This window comes from Rattus rattus, chromosome 4 (genome assembly GCF_011064425.1).
Source record: "Rattus rattus isolate New Zealand chromosome 4, Rrattus_CSIRO_v1, whole genome shotgun sequence".
NCBI classification, from domain to species: domain Eukaryota; kingdom Metazoa; phylum Chordata; class Mammalia; order Rodentia; family Muridae; genus Rattus; species Rattus rattus.
This window is the reverse complement of record NC_046157.1, coordinates 11035682-11049323: the sequence shown is the minus strand read 5'-3', so window position 1 is coordinate 11049323 and position 13642 is coordinate 11035682. Positions and strand designations below refer to the sequence as shown.

Sequence of the window (13642 nt, the reverse complement as noted above, 5' to 3'; positions counted from 1 at the left end):
AGGCAGCTTTCCAAAGTTAGAGTCAAATGATCGCTGGCCAAGAGAGACCCCAGAGAGGACAGTAGGACAGCAGTCAGTGAAAACAGAGCATCTGTTAACGTTTTACTCTCATGTTAAACATCAACAAGAGACTTAGGATAAACTCTCTGGGGTGGCCTACGTTCTGCTGCACACAGGCAACATGTGCTGTCCGCTGTGTCTTTCCCAACTCCAGAGATTCCTGAGTAGCCAGGCAGAAAACAATGCCCGGTAGATAATCACAAGGCAAAACTAGAGTCCATTAGAAATTAAGGATTTCTTCAGAGCTCTCACCCGTTTGTCCTAGGTTTTCCAGATCTCACCATTCCTGAGTTTAAGCAGTGTTTAGCCCTTGCATTCATTGTGTACTTGAAAAATTCAGTAGCTTTTTATTTATTTGGGCTTAGTTCTGTTTTTAATTCATGCATTCTTAGTATGTTAAAGGTATGAAGTTGATGAATAAAATAGATGAAGAAGACTGTAATCGTTTCTATTATTTTAAAATTTTGGTTTCCTTTTGGTAACTATATTTTAATTGAAATAAGGTTTGTTCATTTAAACAAATCTCTTTTAAATTATTTTAGAATACCTTTGGAATCGTTGTAAAAAATATTTGCTGGGCAGTGGTGGTGCATGACTTTAATCCCAAGAGGCAGAAGTTGGCAGATCTCTGTAAATTTGAGGCCAGCCATATCTTCAGAGTGAATTCCAAGACAGTCAGGAGTAAACAGAGAAGCCCTACCTCAAAAAAACTAATAATAATAATGATAATAATAATAATAATTTAATAAAAATGTTTATCTCTCTTTTCAATTTGTTAGTCTGCAGGGTTTCTTAGGCTACTCCAAAACAAAAACATATATGTATGATAGTTCTAATGAGATGCTACCATAGTCTCCAGCATTTAAATGCTCTGTTTCCAGTTGGTGGTGCTGTTTGATGAGGCCTGGAGAGTGTGAGTTTATTTGGATGAGTTTGTTACTGAAGGCAGGCTTTGAGAGTTTAAAGACCCATGCCATTCTCAGCAGTCTCTCTGCTCCCTCCTTGTGGTTTAAGATGTGAGCTCTCAGCTCTCTGCTCCACCATCATGACTGCCTGCTAGCATATCTCTTCACTGTGGGGGTGACTAACTCCTACCCATCGAGAAGTGTAAACTCAGACAAATCTTTCCTTCTTTAAATTGTCATGACCTTGCTATTTTGTCACAGCAATAGAAAAGTAATTAATACCCTAGGTTATGGTCCCGGCTCTTGATTATTCTTCAGAACATAATGGTAAGACCCTATGGCTGAAGACATCACATACTTGAGCCATAGGCCACGGAGAAATGAAAGTGGTACCTACCTGGAAGACTCATCCAAGTTGTCTGGGTTTCACAGTGCTAAAGGATGCTATACATGTTACTGAAGGAGAAAGTCAGCAAAAGTCTTACCCAGCAATGAACCCTGAAAGCTTCAATATTGACTAAGCTGATGCAATACAGGCCTGAACATTATGGGAGTAACCAAATACTTTGTGACTGGATTTAAAAATTTTAAAGTTTTAGAAAGATTTTTGAGTTTTATAGACTTTGAAATTTTAGAAAGACTGGATGTGCAAAGAGGCTTAAACTTTGAAAGGGATTTTGGTTGCTTTAGAGATACTGGATGTTTTAAGGTGTTCAAATTTTTGAAGACTGTGGAACTTTAAAGTTTGGAATATGTTTATATATTTAAGATTGATCTTAATATTACATCCTGGGATGATAAGAAAGGAAAGACTAGGACTTAACAGTATGGATTTGTGTGTAAGGTTGATGGGGCATCAGTTGTGTTGGCTAGTTTTATATCAACATGATACAAGCTTGAGTCTTTAAAAGGGAAAGCCTAAGAATAGGACCCCCTTGGGGGGAATTAGAGGAAAGATTGAAAGAGTTGAAGGAGCTTACAATCCCATAAAACAACAAGACCAACCAACCAGAGTTTCCAGGGACTAAACCACTACTGAAAGACTATACATGGACTGACCCAGGGCTCCAACTGCATATGTAGCAGAGAATAGCCTTGTTGGGACACCAGTAGAAGGGGAAGACCTTGGTCCTGCCAAGTTGGACCCCCAGAGCAGGGGAATATGTGGGAGGGCAATAAGGGGGTTGAACAGGGGGAATACCCATATGAGGGAGAGGGAGGAAAGGGAATGGGGGCTTATGGACAGGAAACCGGGAAGGGGAACAACCTTTGAAATGTAAGTAAAGAAATATATAATAAAAACTTTTTTTTTTTAAAAAAGGAGAGCCTCAGTTGGAAAACGACCTACCAGATCAGCCTATGCATAAGACCATGGTGATTCTAAATATTAGAAGCTACCGCTAACAATGGGCAGTGCCACTACTAAGTCATAGGTCCTATAAGAAAGCAGGTTGAAGAAGCCATAAGGAGAGAGCCAGTAAGCAGCAGTCTTCTGTGGGTTCTGCTTCAGTTCCTGGAGTTATGGACTTCCCTAGATGACGGGTTATAGCTCTATGTTGAAATAAACACTTTCTTCTCCAAGTTGCTTTTGGTTGTGTTTTCTTTTTATCCAGAAATACTAACACAATAAAATAATGAGACAAAAAAAGGAACCAAAAGATACAAAGGTAGGAAAAGAAGTCAATGTAATGTACCCCTGTTTGCAAGTAAAATGATTTTATACATGAGGAACTAAAACGTCCAACTCAAAACTCTTAGAATGGATAAATAGATTAAGCAAAAGTGAGAGAATACAAATCCTAAAAATCAGTACTCTTCCTGTTTATCAACTACAAACATGATGAAAAATAATCAGGAACCCATTCCCACAAACATAGTAATGCCAAAACATGAAAGCTTGGAATAGCCTCACAGAGGAAATAGAAGAGATCTACAACAAAACCTTAAGCCACTTACAAAAAGACATTGATGATGAAAGTAGACAGAAAGGCCTCCCATGCTCATGGATCAGGTCAGCACTGTGAAAAATGCCCATTCTGCCGAAATTAACCTATAATTCAAGTGCAATCTCAAAATAGATCTCAGCAATTTTCTTCATAGAAACATACACAAATGTTATCATTTATATGAATGCACAAAAGTCCACATATAGCCAGATAACCTGAGTTATAAGATAGAACTAGAGTATTAAAAGCAGCATGGTACTGGCCCAAGAAACTGACACATAGATAAATAGAATAGGATGGAAGTCCTACGTAGATGTTCATTCAAACACAGCTTCCTGAATTTTTATGAAAGAAATCAAAAGTGGGAACTAAGAAAAGCTCAGTGTCTTCAACAAATGGTGCTTAGAAACCTGGAGAGTGACATGTAGAAGAGTACATCTAGATTCATATCATATATCTCATTTTATGATACTACACTCCAAGTGGATTAAAGATCTTTGTGTAAAACCTGATACCCCGAAACTACTATGCAGGAGGCATAGTTTAGCATATATATATATATATATATATATATATATATATATATATATGTGTGTGTGTGTGTGTGTGTGTGTGTGTGTGTGTGTGTGTGTGTGTGTATATATATATATATGCTCTGTAGTTCAGATGATATGACCACCAATCAACAGAGAGTATCTTATGGAACTTATAGCTTTAGTCTAGCAAGAATACTTGTCAGCTTAGTGAAATGACAGCCCAGAGAATGCAGAGACTCTGCTAAATATCATCCAATGGAAAATTAATAGTTACACTATATAAAGAACTCAAAAAGTAAACTTCAACAAAATAAACAACCCAATTTTAAAAGTGAACAATGTCACTAGACAGAGTTCTGAAAAGCAGAAATACAAATGAGTGAATAACTCTTAAAACGTCTTCAAAATCTTTAGCTGTCATTGAAACGCTGACACTGAAACTGCTTAAGATTCTATTTCTACCCAGCCAGTAAGGCCACTAACAATTTCAAGCTAGCCGCCATCAAGGATATATATGACAACAAATGCTGGCGTATGTGTGGTGAAAGGAGCACATTTCTACAGAGCTGGTGGGAAATAAACTGATGCAGGAACTTTGGAAACCAATCTAATAGTCTCTTGAGAAAACCAAAACCAACCTAGAAATAGAGACAAGCCACCAGACAAAGCACCCATACACCTCATAGGCCCATACTCAAAGAAATATGTATGCTACTACGGACATATGTGCATGCCCATGTTCACTGCAGTTCCATTTGCAGTAACTAAGAAATATAATCAGTCTAGATCTTAAACTACTGATGAATGAATGAAGAACATGTTCTCTGTATACAAAAAAGGAATATACCTCAACTTCACAGGAAAATGAAATCATCATATGGCCAGGTAAATGAATGGATCTGAAAAAGGAATAGGGAATGAGATATCTAAGTCTCAGGAAGACAAATGGCACATTTTTTCTCAAACTTGACCATCCTAGACCAACTTTTTAAACCAGAATGGCAATGGTAGGGATGGAATTTCCTTAAAGGATGGAAAACGCTAGAGCAAGGTAAAGAGAAGGTGAGGAGAGAGACAGCTGAAGATGGAGACCCCAATGGGATGAGGGAAAGATGAGGGAAAAGAGAGGACAGGAGGGGAGTGTTAATCATAATAAAGGGAGTGTGAAAAACGCCACATGGAAAGTTATGAGCTGGTAACGCAATTTAAAAATAAAAGAGTATGGAGGCAGATACCTGACAAGGCTCAAATTATTCTGGTCCTAAAACAATGAGTCATTAAGCAAAGAGCCAGGGCCAGCTGTGAGATATCTCCCTAAGAGCGAAGGGACCTAGAATAAGCCTAGAAGCTCTACAAGCAAATTAGCATCTTTCTCTTCCCCTTATTTGCTCACCAAGAGTGGTTGACACTATTGCTGAACCAACACACACACACCTTGAGTATAAAATAGGGAAGTCAAGTCAAAGCCAAGCTAGAAGCTTTCTCTCTGCTGACTAGCTTTTGCTATACCTGATGGTGCTAAGCGAGTTGTTAGAAGAAACAAAAATAATAACAGTGCTGGTCATCTGTGAGCTCTGCAAACTCACCTGCCAGACAGGATTGCCCATTGGTGTGATAATGGTACAACTGTTACGGGAATAACCAGCCATTCTCTGGTTGGATTTGTGGCCTATTCCACAATTTCAAGGCTATTAATTAATAATATGGGAACAAAATTCACATTCACCTGAGCCAGGTAAAATGTCTTTTCTGTTTACTAATCTTAATTCAATTTTTACCTATAACTATGAGTAATTACCAAATAAATAGTAATACTAAAAGACAAGAAGCCTTTAAGGAAATAAGATGAAAAACCCACTTTTCTCCAATCAGTTAAAACGTGAACTTAATCTCCAACAAGAAGGAATTACTGGTAATGAACTCAGAGATATGAACATCAATTATAAACATAGCCGTTAGATGCTTTAAAAGTTGCAACAGAGGAGATTAGACAGAAGAGGGACTTATTGCCATTTCCCAAGCAACCCATCAGGAACAAAGCCGTGGCCGAAAGAGTCACTTCTGCAGAGAAGCTGCTAGAGCTCTCCAGGAAGAAGAAATCACCTTACAACAGTCCAAGTCTAAGCGAGAGATCCTGTCAGGAGCCACTTTGCACGAAACACTAAGTTATGAAACTCAAGGTGCATTTGGAGCGGTCCAAAGAGAAGCTGAGGACCATTGGGCTGCAAAATGCGTGTGTGAGCAAAGGTCAGAGCCAACCTACCCGGCAGGCGAAGCAGGACACAACCAATGATGGGCAGCTTTCTGTCTTCCTTTCTTCTCTTCCTGCCTTCTTTCCCTCCCTCCCTATCTTCCTCTTCTCCCCTCCCCCTTTTCCTTCCTTTCTTTTCTTTGCTTTGTTTTTGACTTTACGTTTTTGAAACAGGATCTCTTTCTGTATGTAGTCCAGGGCGGCCTGAAAAATCACCATGTATTCCAGGTTAACTCAAAACTCATGGCAGTAGCCCTACCTCCTAGTCCCAATGGCTGGGGACAGAATCCACGGTGCTGGGCTTCATGGCCATGTCTGCTGGAGCTTGGGGGTGGGAGTGGGGGTTGTGGGGGGAGGTGGGACTGTGGCTTGTACCTACCTTTCTCCTCTGAGGACAAGTGTGCTGACCACTCTTCACAACTCCCTGACTGTAAGGACTAATTTGAGTTTCACAGTTAAGTAAAGGATGGCCGGTTTCTTGGAGAGTCAGCTGTGACAGCTGGGGTTGACTGAGATGCCCCAGGTCCCAGCCAGCAGAGCCTCTCAGTGTGGGGTCCTAATCTCTGGAATTTCAACCATATGCTTTGAGAAAGACCGTTTGTTTCCTTTAGAAACCCGGTTCTGGTTCTCACTGTATCTAGAGATAAAGACTGATCTCCTGTGCCACTGGGCCCCACAGCTGGGCACAGACATGGAAATCAGAGGTTCCACTGGTCCTAGGGGACGCAGAAGGAGAGTCTGAATATGCTGCTGTTTCACAGCTTTGCTTTGTTCCAGCAGTGACTGCAGATCTGCCCTGCTCCAGGAAGGACATGTGACTTCTGCGAAACGCAAATGATGTTAATAGGGAGCAAATTTAGCTCAGTTATAGTCACTGGACCCTTTTTGTGTCAAGCACCATGTTAAACATTTTAGGAACATGAGCTCATGCTTTCCTCAAAGCAATCCCTTGAGGTAAAAATTGTTTTTTTCTAGTTTACAGCTTAGAAAGCTCTGGTAGCCAGACCGAGGGGCTTCTCAGGCTCCACCCATAGTCCACCTCTTGGGGAGCCAAGTTTTGCATCTGGATCTGACTAGCACGAAAGCCAATGGTCTAAAAAAGGGGGATGTTTTTACACAAGACAGAGCACTTTATAAGGAGTCATGCAGAACCTAACTCCTCCTTACAAGTTACATGCTGTGAAGTCTGTGTTGCCAGTGTCACTTGGTTCCCATAACCCAAAGCTGATAATTTATAATAGCATTTTATACCAATATTTTTTGTGGACATCAGTTAATTAATTCATGTATACGAGAGTCATTGATGTTAGATTCTGTGTACAAGTTGATTACTATTTGGATCTCTTTTGAAGCTCATGTTTTCACACCAAGATATGACACCTTTCTATCAGAAGTCCCAAACAATCTTGGGAGAGGTAACTCGATCTAGGAAGGCACTTTATAAACTGCAAAGTATTGTACAAATGAGGTAATGTTTAAGCAATCCCCTTATAATTCTAATACACTGTGAGGGACTGTAGTAGCTTGGGCCAGTTCCTGTGAGACTAATAACATGTATCACTATTTAATATTGTTTAACTTTTATTAGCTTCCTTTGACAGCTATGGCATATATTTTCCAAGTAACTTGGCACAGACTTTCTCCTAGGCAGCACTCCCCCTCAGACCCCAGTGCCACTACAGAGAGAGATGACTTCACTCTGAAGGCGGCGGCAGCGGCATGCTCTTGGAATGACCTGCCGAAGCCAGAGCCTAGTGCATAGCCTCAGATCTGCACATGCATTAAAGCTATGAAAGCCGTTCTGTGAAGGAGACAAATACAAACACATGAGGTCACTTCTTCCAGAGGGTAACAGGATGTAGACTCTTGGAAGAAAATAGCCCAAATGTCTTCTTGGAAAATTTTCTCTCTGAGCACAGAACACATTATAAAAATTTTCCACATCTCTCCTACATACAGTAGATCGAACAGTGTGCCTTTTTACTCCACTTTCTCTCTCCTCCTCGCTTCTCAAGTTGGGGTAAAGAAGGAAGAGCGGTGAACAGTTTGGGGACAGGAATGATGCCTTCTCTACAGAAAGAGGAGAATAATAGAGCTTGAAAGCCTACTTCCTTGACCGGGTCAATAGTTCAGTTTGTATCCACCATCATCTGACAAGAGGGGAGTATTATAGTCAATTAAAACACACCAAAACCAGGGAGACCTGGCTCAGCTCAATAATTCTACAAATGATTGTTACATCACAATAGAACTACATCCACAAATGTCCCCCACACTGACTATATGTATGAATGTGTGTATGTATGTATGCATATATATGCATATGATGTATGTGCATATGATGTATCTGCATGTGTATATACACTTTCTCCTGTAGCTCTGGCCTGCATTGCAGCACATAACAACTGAAGAACCCTATATTGGGAAAGAATTTTTAACTCTCAAAGCAAAATCCGCGTTCTAGAAACTAATATCACAACACACACACACACACACACACACACACACACACACACACAGAGACCCTCCTTACCCTGCCCCCCACACACAAAATATAATTTTTTTTCTTATAGACAGTATTACACTATTTCTTGTAATATTTCATTATAGGATTTGGCTATTTGGTTACTGAGCCTATATTAAATTAATCCATTAAATGTTCTCAGAGAATCAGTTGTGACAGATAGGGTTGACTTGGATGACCCAGATCTCCCCAGAAGATCTGGGAAGCCATTTATTCTCATCATGTTCTCTTGGTAATTTATTATGGCCTTTAGGCTATAATTATTTATTTTACATCTTTTCTTTGAACCATGTCCATGCCTGACTGCATATAAATATCATCTGTGCATAAAAATGTCCAGAATCCATTCTCTGAAATCCTAACTTAATTGGAAGGCAGTCTGGGCAGTTTTTTAAAGTTATTCAGAACCTGCCTTGGCGTAGTTGGACTGAAATCGTAGTTACTCCTGAGGCTGAAGCAGGAGGATCAGAAGCTCGAGGCCTGCTGCGGCGACCCCGTCTCAAAGTGGACAATAAAAAGAAAACTGGGATGTAGCAAAATAGAAAAGCAATTACCCAGCATGCATTATGTCCTGGGTCTAATCTCCAGTTCTTCAAACAGCTACAAAAATATATTTAGGTGATTCTGCTGAACGCACAGTGTTGGGAAGTCCTCTAGGACAGAGCTTAAAACTGTCTGGATCGCGTTCCCCGTATTTGCCATGGTGAAAGCAGGAGAGTTGGTGGAGGAACAAAAGGCAGCGACAGAGGAAGAGGAAGAGCTGAGTGCAGAGGCGGAGGAGGAGCAGGGGGAACCGGTGGAAGCAGCCTGCCACAGCCGCAGCAGCAGCAAGAAGGTAGCCCCGGATATTGTGTACTTGAGCCATGTCCCTCTGTGAGTCCAGCCCCGGCATGTTTGCAACCTGCTCAGCGCCAGGTGAGGTGGGACACGCTTTGTTCCAGGCCGAGGACCTTTTTGTGAGATGCAAAAAGAAGACAGCCAAGGCCGCAGGAGAAAAGAAGGAGCTAAGTACATCAAGGGCTGCACGGAAGGCTGGGTGGAGCTCCGAGACAAGGGCATAGCCAAGCGAGTGGCAGCCAGTCTACATAACACGCCCATGGGTGCCCGCAAGTGCGGTCCCTTCCGTTAGGACCGGTGGAACCTCAAGTATTTGCATCATTTTACTTGATCTCACCTCAGTGAACACCTTGCCTTTGAGTGCCAGGTATGAAGGCAACACCTGAGAGCAGAGGCTGCCCAAGCAAAGCAGGAGACTGACTTCTATCTTCAAAATGTAGAACAGCGACAACGCTCCTTGCAGCTGATGGGGTTGCTACTAGATCAAATAGCTCCTGGACATGTACTCAATGTCCCACTGAGCAGGAGCTGAGGGCCTGGAAAGAAGCATGGCCAGGAGGGCAGGAACGAGCTCGGCAGGCTACAGTCCAGGACCAGGCCCGATCCAACAGAGGGTTCCTTGCCAGGATCTTCTTAGTCCCTCTACCAGCAGAGCAAGAAAGAACCATAGCCTGTAAGGGACGACTGATGGAAGAAAGACCTGCCAGCCCTGCCCCCCTCTGATCTGCGTCCTGCAGGGTGTAACCATCTAGGCAGATGTTTGCCCTATTGCATAGACCAAGAGTCCGGTAAAGGACCTTTTTTGTTGGGGTCTTTTACCCACTTTGACCAAATCCTGTAAGAGTCAGGCTGAGAACTTTATCCAGGATGAAGACCACTGTAGGGGCCAGTTGCATTTTCTTTGATATCTGATAGCTTGCCTCTTTCTCAGTGAGCACCTAACAGTATCTTGCTGGAAGAGTAGCCTTCCCTTCTACTAGGGTAGTAGTCCATGGTGTTTGTTCACCATAGTGGGGGGCTGAATTAACAGGAATTGGATTGGTGGTCCAACTTGAGGATTGACCACAGTAGATCTTGTTAGCAGAGGTCCAGACACAGTATAGCATGGGGAAAGAGAGTCGCTGCAGTAGATCTCACAGTGTGAGTGACCAGATCTCCAGAGTTCATCACAATGCCACCCGTGTGATCATAGGCAGAGAGCAGCGGTACCTCCTGAAAAGCTACACAACACAGCTAGCGTATTCAAGGTCTCAAGGTCTCTGGCATGGTCAGCTTACATAAGGCCCAGTGGGCTGCCCTGGGGACTTCATAAGAACCATGCACAAATCACAGATCTTCTCCATGTTGTCTCAGTTGGACAGGCCCATGCTTGATGAGGTATTTCAGGGGCAGGATGTCCCTATGCTCTGAACTTCACTGTCAACATCCGCCATGCAGGAGTCCTTTTGGCTCATGCCCACCACCATACCAGGGTGTCCCAGGGGTGGCTCACTTTGGAGGAAAAAATAGCCCAGGAACATCACTACCTCAGAGGCTGACTTCGCACGTGTCAAAGTTTCTTTGACAAGGAGTGTATTGATATAGCCATCTAGGTGCTGGTAGAAGGGTATGGATGGCCACCAAGGAGACCTGTGCAAACGAGTGGGCACAGACTGGATCGTTTTGAGCAACGTTTTAAATATTAATATCATCTGGAAATTTTCTCATGGTCCAACCAAGAACAATATTGGGCCAAATGTCTCCATCATGAGCACATCATGTTGACAAACTGAATCATGGCCCTAACAGAAACTAGCTCACTATGATGCAGTATGCAAATGGGTCTATATAATCATTAATGTCTGGGAAGCACGGAGCTATGATCACAATTCTTGAACTTTCTTAATTCCTTTACATTTTTAAAATCACTGAAAGCCCAAAGTGTTCTTTTATATGTGGGTTGCATCTGTTTTGCATATTATAAATGAATTAATTTATCCATTTTCTATTTATTTAGCAAAAATATACCATGGTGACATAGTTATACATTTTAATGTATTTATTCTATGTATGGTTTAATAACAAAACTTAGGTGCTCATAATCACCACTGAACTTAATCCTTCACACTGTCAAACATCACATCCACTCTGAAACTCTGAAAACTCTGCTCTCATAAAATAACAGAAGTAAAAAAAAAAAAAAAAAAAAAAAACAGGTTATACCATTAATGTGAAAACCCTTCAACCCTCTGTGCTCAGGGAGGTGGATGGTCTTGATCTTCACAGTGCTGGGAGGCAGAGCAGTGGCCTTCTCCATCCTGTCTGAGACTCCTGGGTACTGGTGGTGCCACCAGCCAGCACTGTGTTGGCCAAGGGGTATTTGCATATGATTATATCTATGAGCTACGGGTCTCTGTAGTACACTGTTATGATTTTATGTTAGACAGAAGTAGGGAATCAAAATAATTTTCTACCAAAAAAGGGACAACATCAGCTCTCCCCTGAAAACATTTTTTACTTCATTGAGCAAAGAGTAGGAGGGAATTGAATCAGCTCCTGATTGGTGATGCCTGTTTCCTGCCAGCACACTCCCACATTCATATACATACATCCCAGGGGTCCTAAAGACCAGTGCCGAGAAGAATAACATTGTAAAAGTTTGCTCATCTCTCAATAGAAAACAGCTTTCTCAGCCTCGGTACTCCAGATGTTTCGGCTATAAAAATTCTTTGCTGTAGGGAGATTCCCTATGCATTATGGACCATTAAATGATTCATAAATCCCACTCACAGGATGCCAATCCTCTTCCGCAGTGGGAACAAACAAATGAAAACAAACAAACAGAGTAAAACATATAAAACCATACAAGGGTCACGCCCTGTCTCCTGTACTTTGCTGAGAATTGTGTAATAGACTACAGGGGAAATGAGTGTGGTTCGATAGCAAGACTATTTATTACTGTTGCAAAGCTCCAAATGGCATTAATGCTAAGACTGTAATGATGGATAGGATGTAGCGAAAGAGCGTGAGTGGGGAGGGGCTGTGCTGTAGTCTGTTGCCTGGTTTATGCACCTCTTGGGCTGTTATAGAGATGTGGTTCCTTTGGTTGAAACAGGAAAGAAAAGCGAAGAAAGATGATTCTGAAAAGAGACAGTGAACGCATGTCAGTGGGGATCAGTTGTGAAGCATTCGAGAAGCAGCTGAACGGTAGGAACACAGTAAGCAGGCGAAGTGCCACCCCAGACTGTAAGCCTGCGTCTTTGTTATGTAAAACTGAAAAAGAGCCGTAAAACCATATCTCCAAAAGATGTAATGACAATTTTCATTGATTCACTGTGTTCCACGTACTCCTAAAATATCAAATAATAGTGTGTGTGTGTGTGTGTGTGTGTGTGTGTGTGTGTGCGTGTGTTGGCACATGTGTGTAATATTACCCTTTTAGTACTGAAAGCTAGTCTGAGAAAAGTGGAGTAAGTGTCCAAGTAATATACTACCATCATAATTAATTTTTTAAGGCAGGCATATTGACTTAGCAGATAAATATGTTTGCCATCCAAGTCTGACAACGTGACTTTGATCTGATGCTAGGAATCCACAGTAGGACAGGACCAGCTCCTGAATGTTGTCATCTGCCTTCTTCAAGGGACCGGAAAACTCAGAAACACAGCTATCTGTAACAAACACACACACACACACACAATCCTCCAAATAACAAAATTTGGGCTGATACCAGAGTTCTCTCTTCCTCTCCTCTACTTCTCCTTTCAATAATTCATTTATACAACTGACTGTCATATACCCAAAACTGTATACACACACACACACACACACACGCACACACGCACGCACGCACGCACGCACGCACGCACGCACGCACACTCACACACACACGCACACGCACACGCATGTAGAGGGCCGCAATAACATTCGCCACCACTAGATGGCGCTGGCTTCCACTGCGCCCCACGTGGAAGGCCAGGTCAGTCAAGATGGCGCTTAGCCTTTACCTCGCATAAAGCCGCTCCCTATGGGGAGGTTAACTGTGTGCGATGTGCTAGAGTGCCTTCCTGCAGGTCTTTGCCCATTTCGGGGCGTACCTGATGAGGTCATGAGTAAGCAACCAATCAGGTGTGGGTGCGTGCAAGGGGATAAAAAGCGCGCCTGGCGGCAAAGCGGGCTTCCACCATGAGAGAGGAATAGACAGAATAAAAGTCACTCATAGTAAGAATTTCTATGTCTCGCGTGCTTCTTGCCGGCGGAAAGTCGTGCGTGGGACATCTGGTGCCAAGAAACCCTGGATAAAAACATCGCCGGTGCCACGGGAAGCCTCCATTTCGTGGGAGAAATTCAGAAGCTATGAGTGGGGTAAGACCCTGAGAGACCATGGCTAGCCTTGATCTGCTCCAACTTTTACCACTGCCGGACGCGGCAGGTGCCGCTGGGGTTGCTCTGGCAACCCTCGGGCTTTTTCTATTGACCTTTGAGTTTCTAGCTACCACCAAACGGCTTCAGAGGTCGCGTGGGAACTGCTCAGTTAAAACAACAAAGCGGAGAGCGTTGGGGGAAAAAAAGATGGTCAGAAACAGGGGTAGTGAAAAGTTGCA

General features: G+C 42.5%; 1 pseudogene; it reads left to right on the top strand.

The window, feature by feature from the left end:
* The first annotated feature begins 8922 nt into the window (after positions 1-8922).
* LOC116897823 lies at positions 8923-9782 on the top strand (annotated as a pseudogene).
* The last annotated feature ends 3860 nt before the right edge of the window (positions 9783-13642 follow it).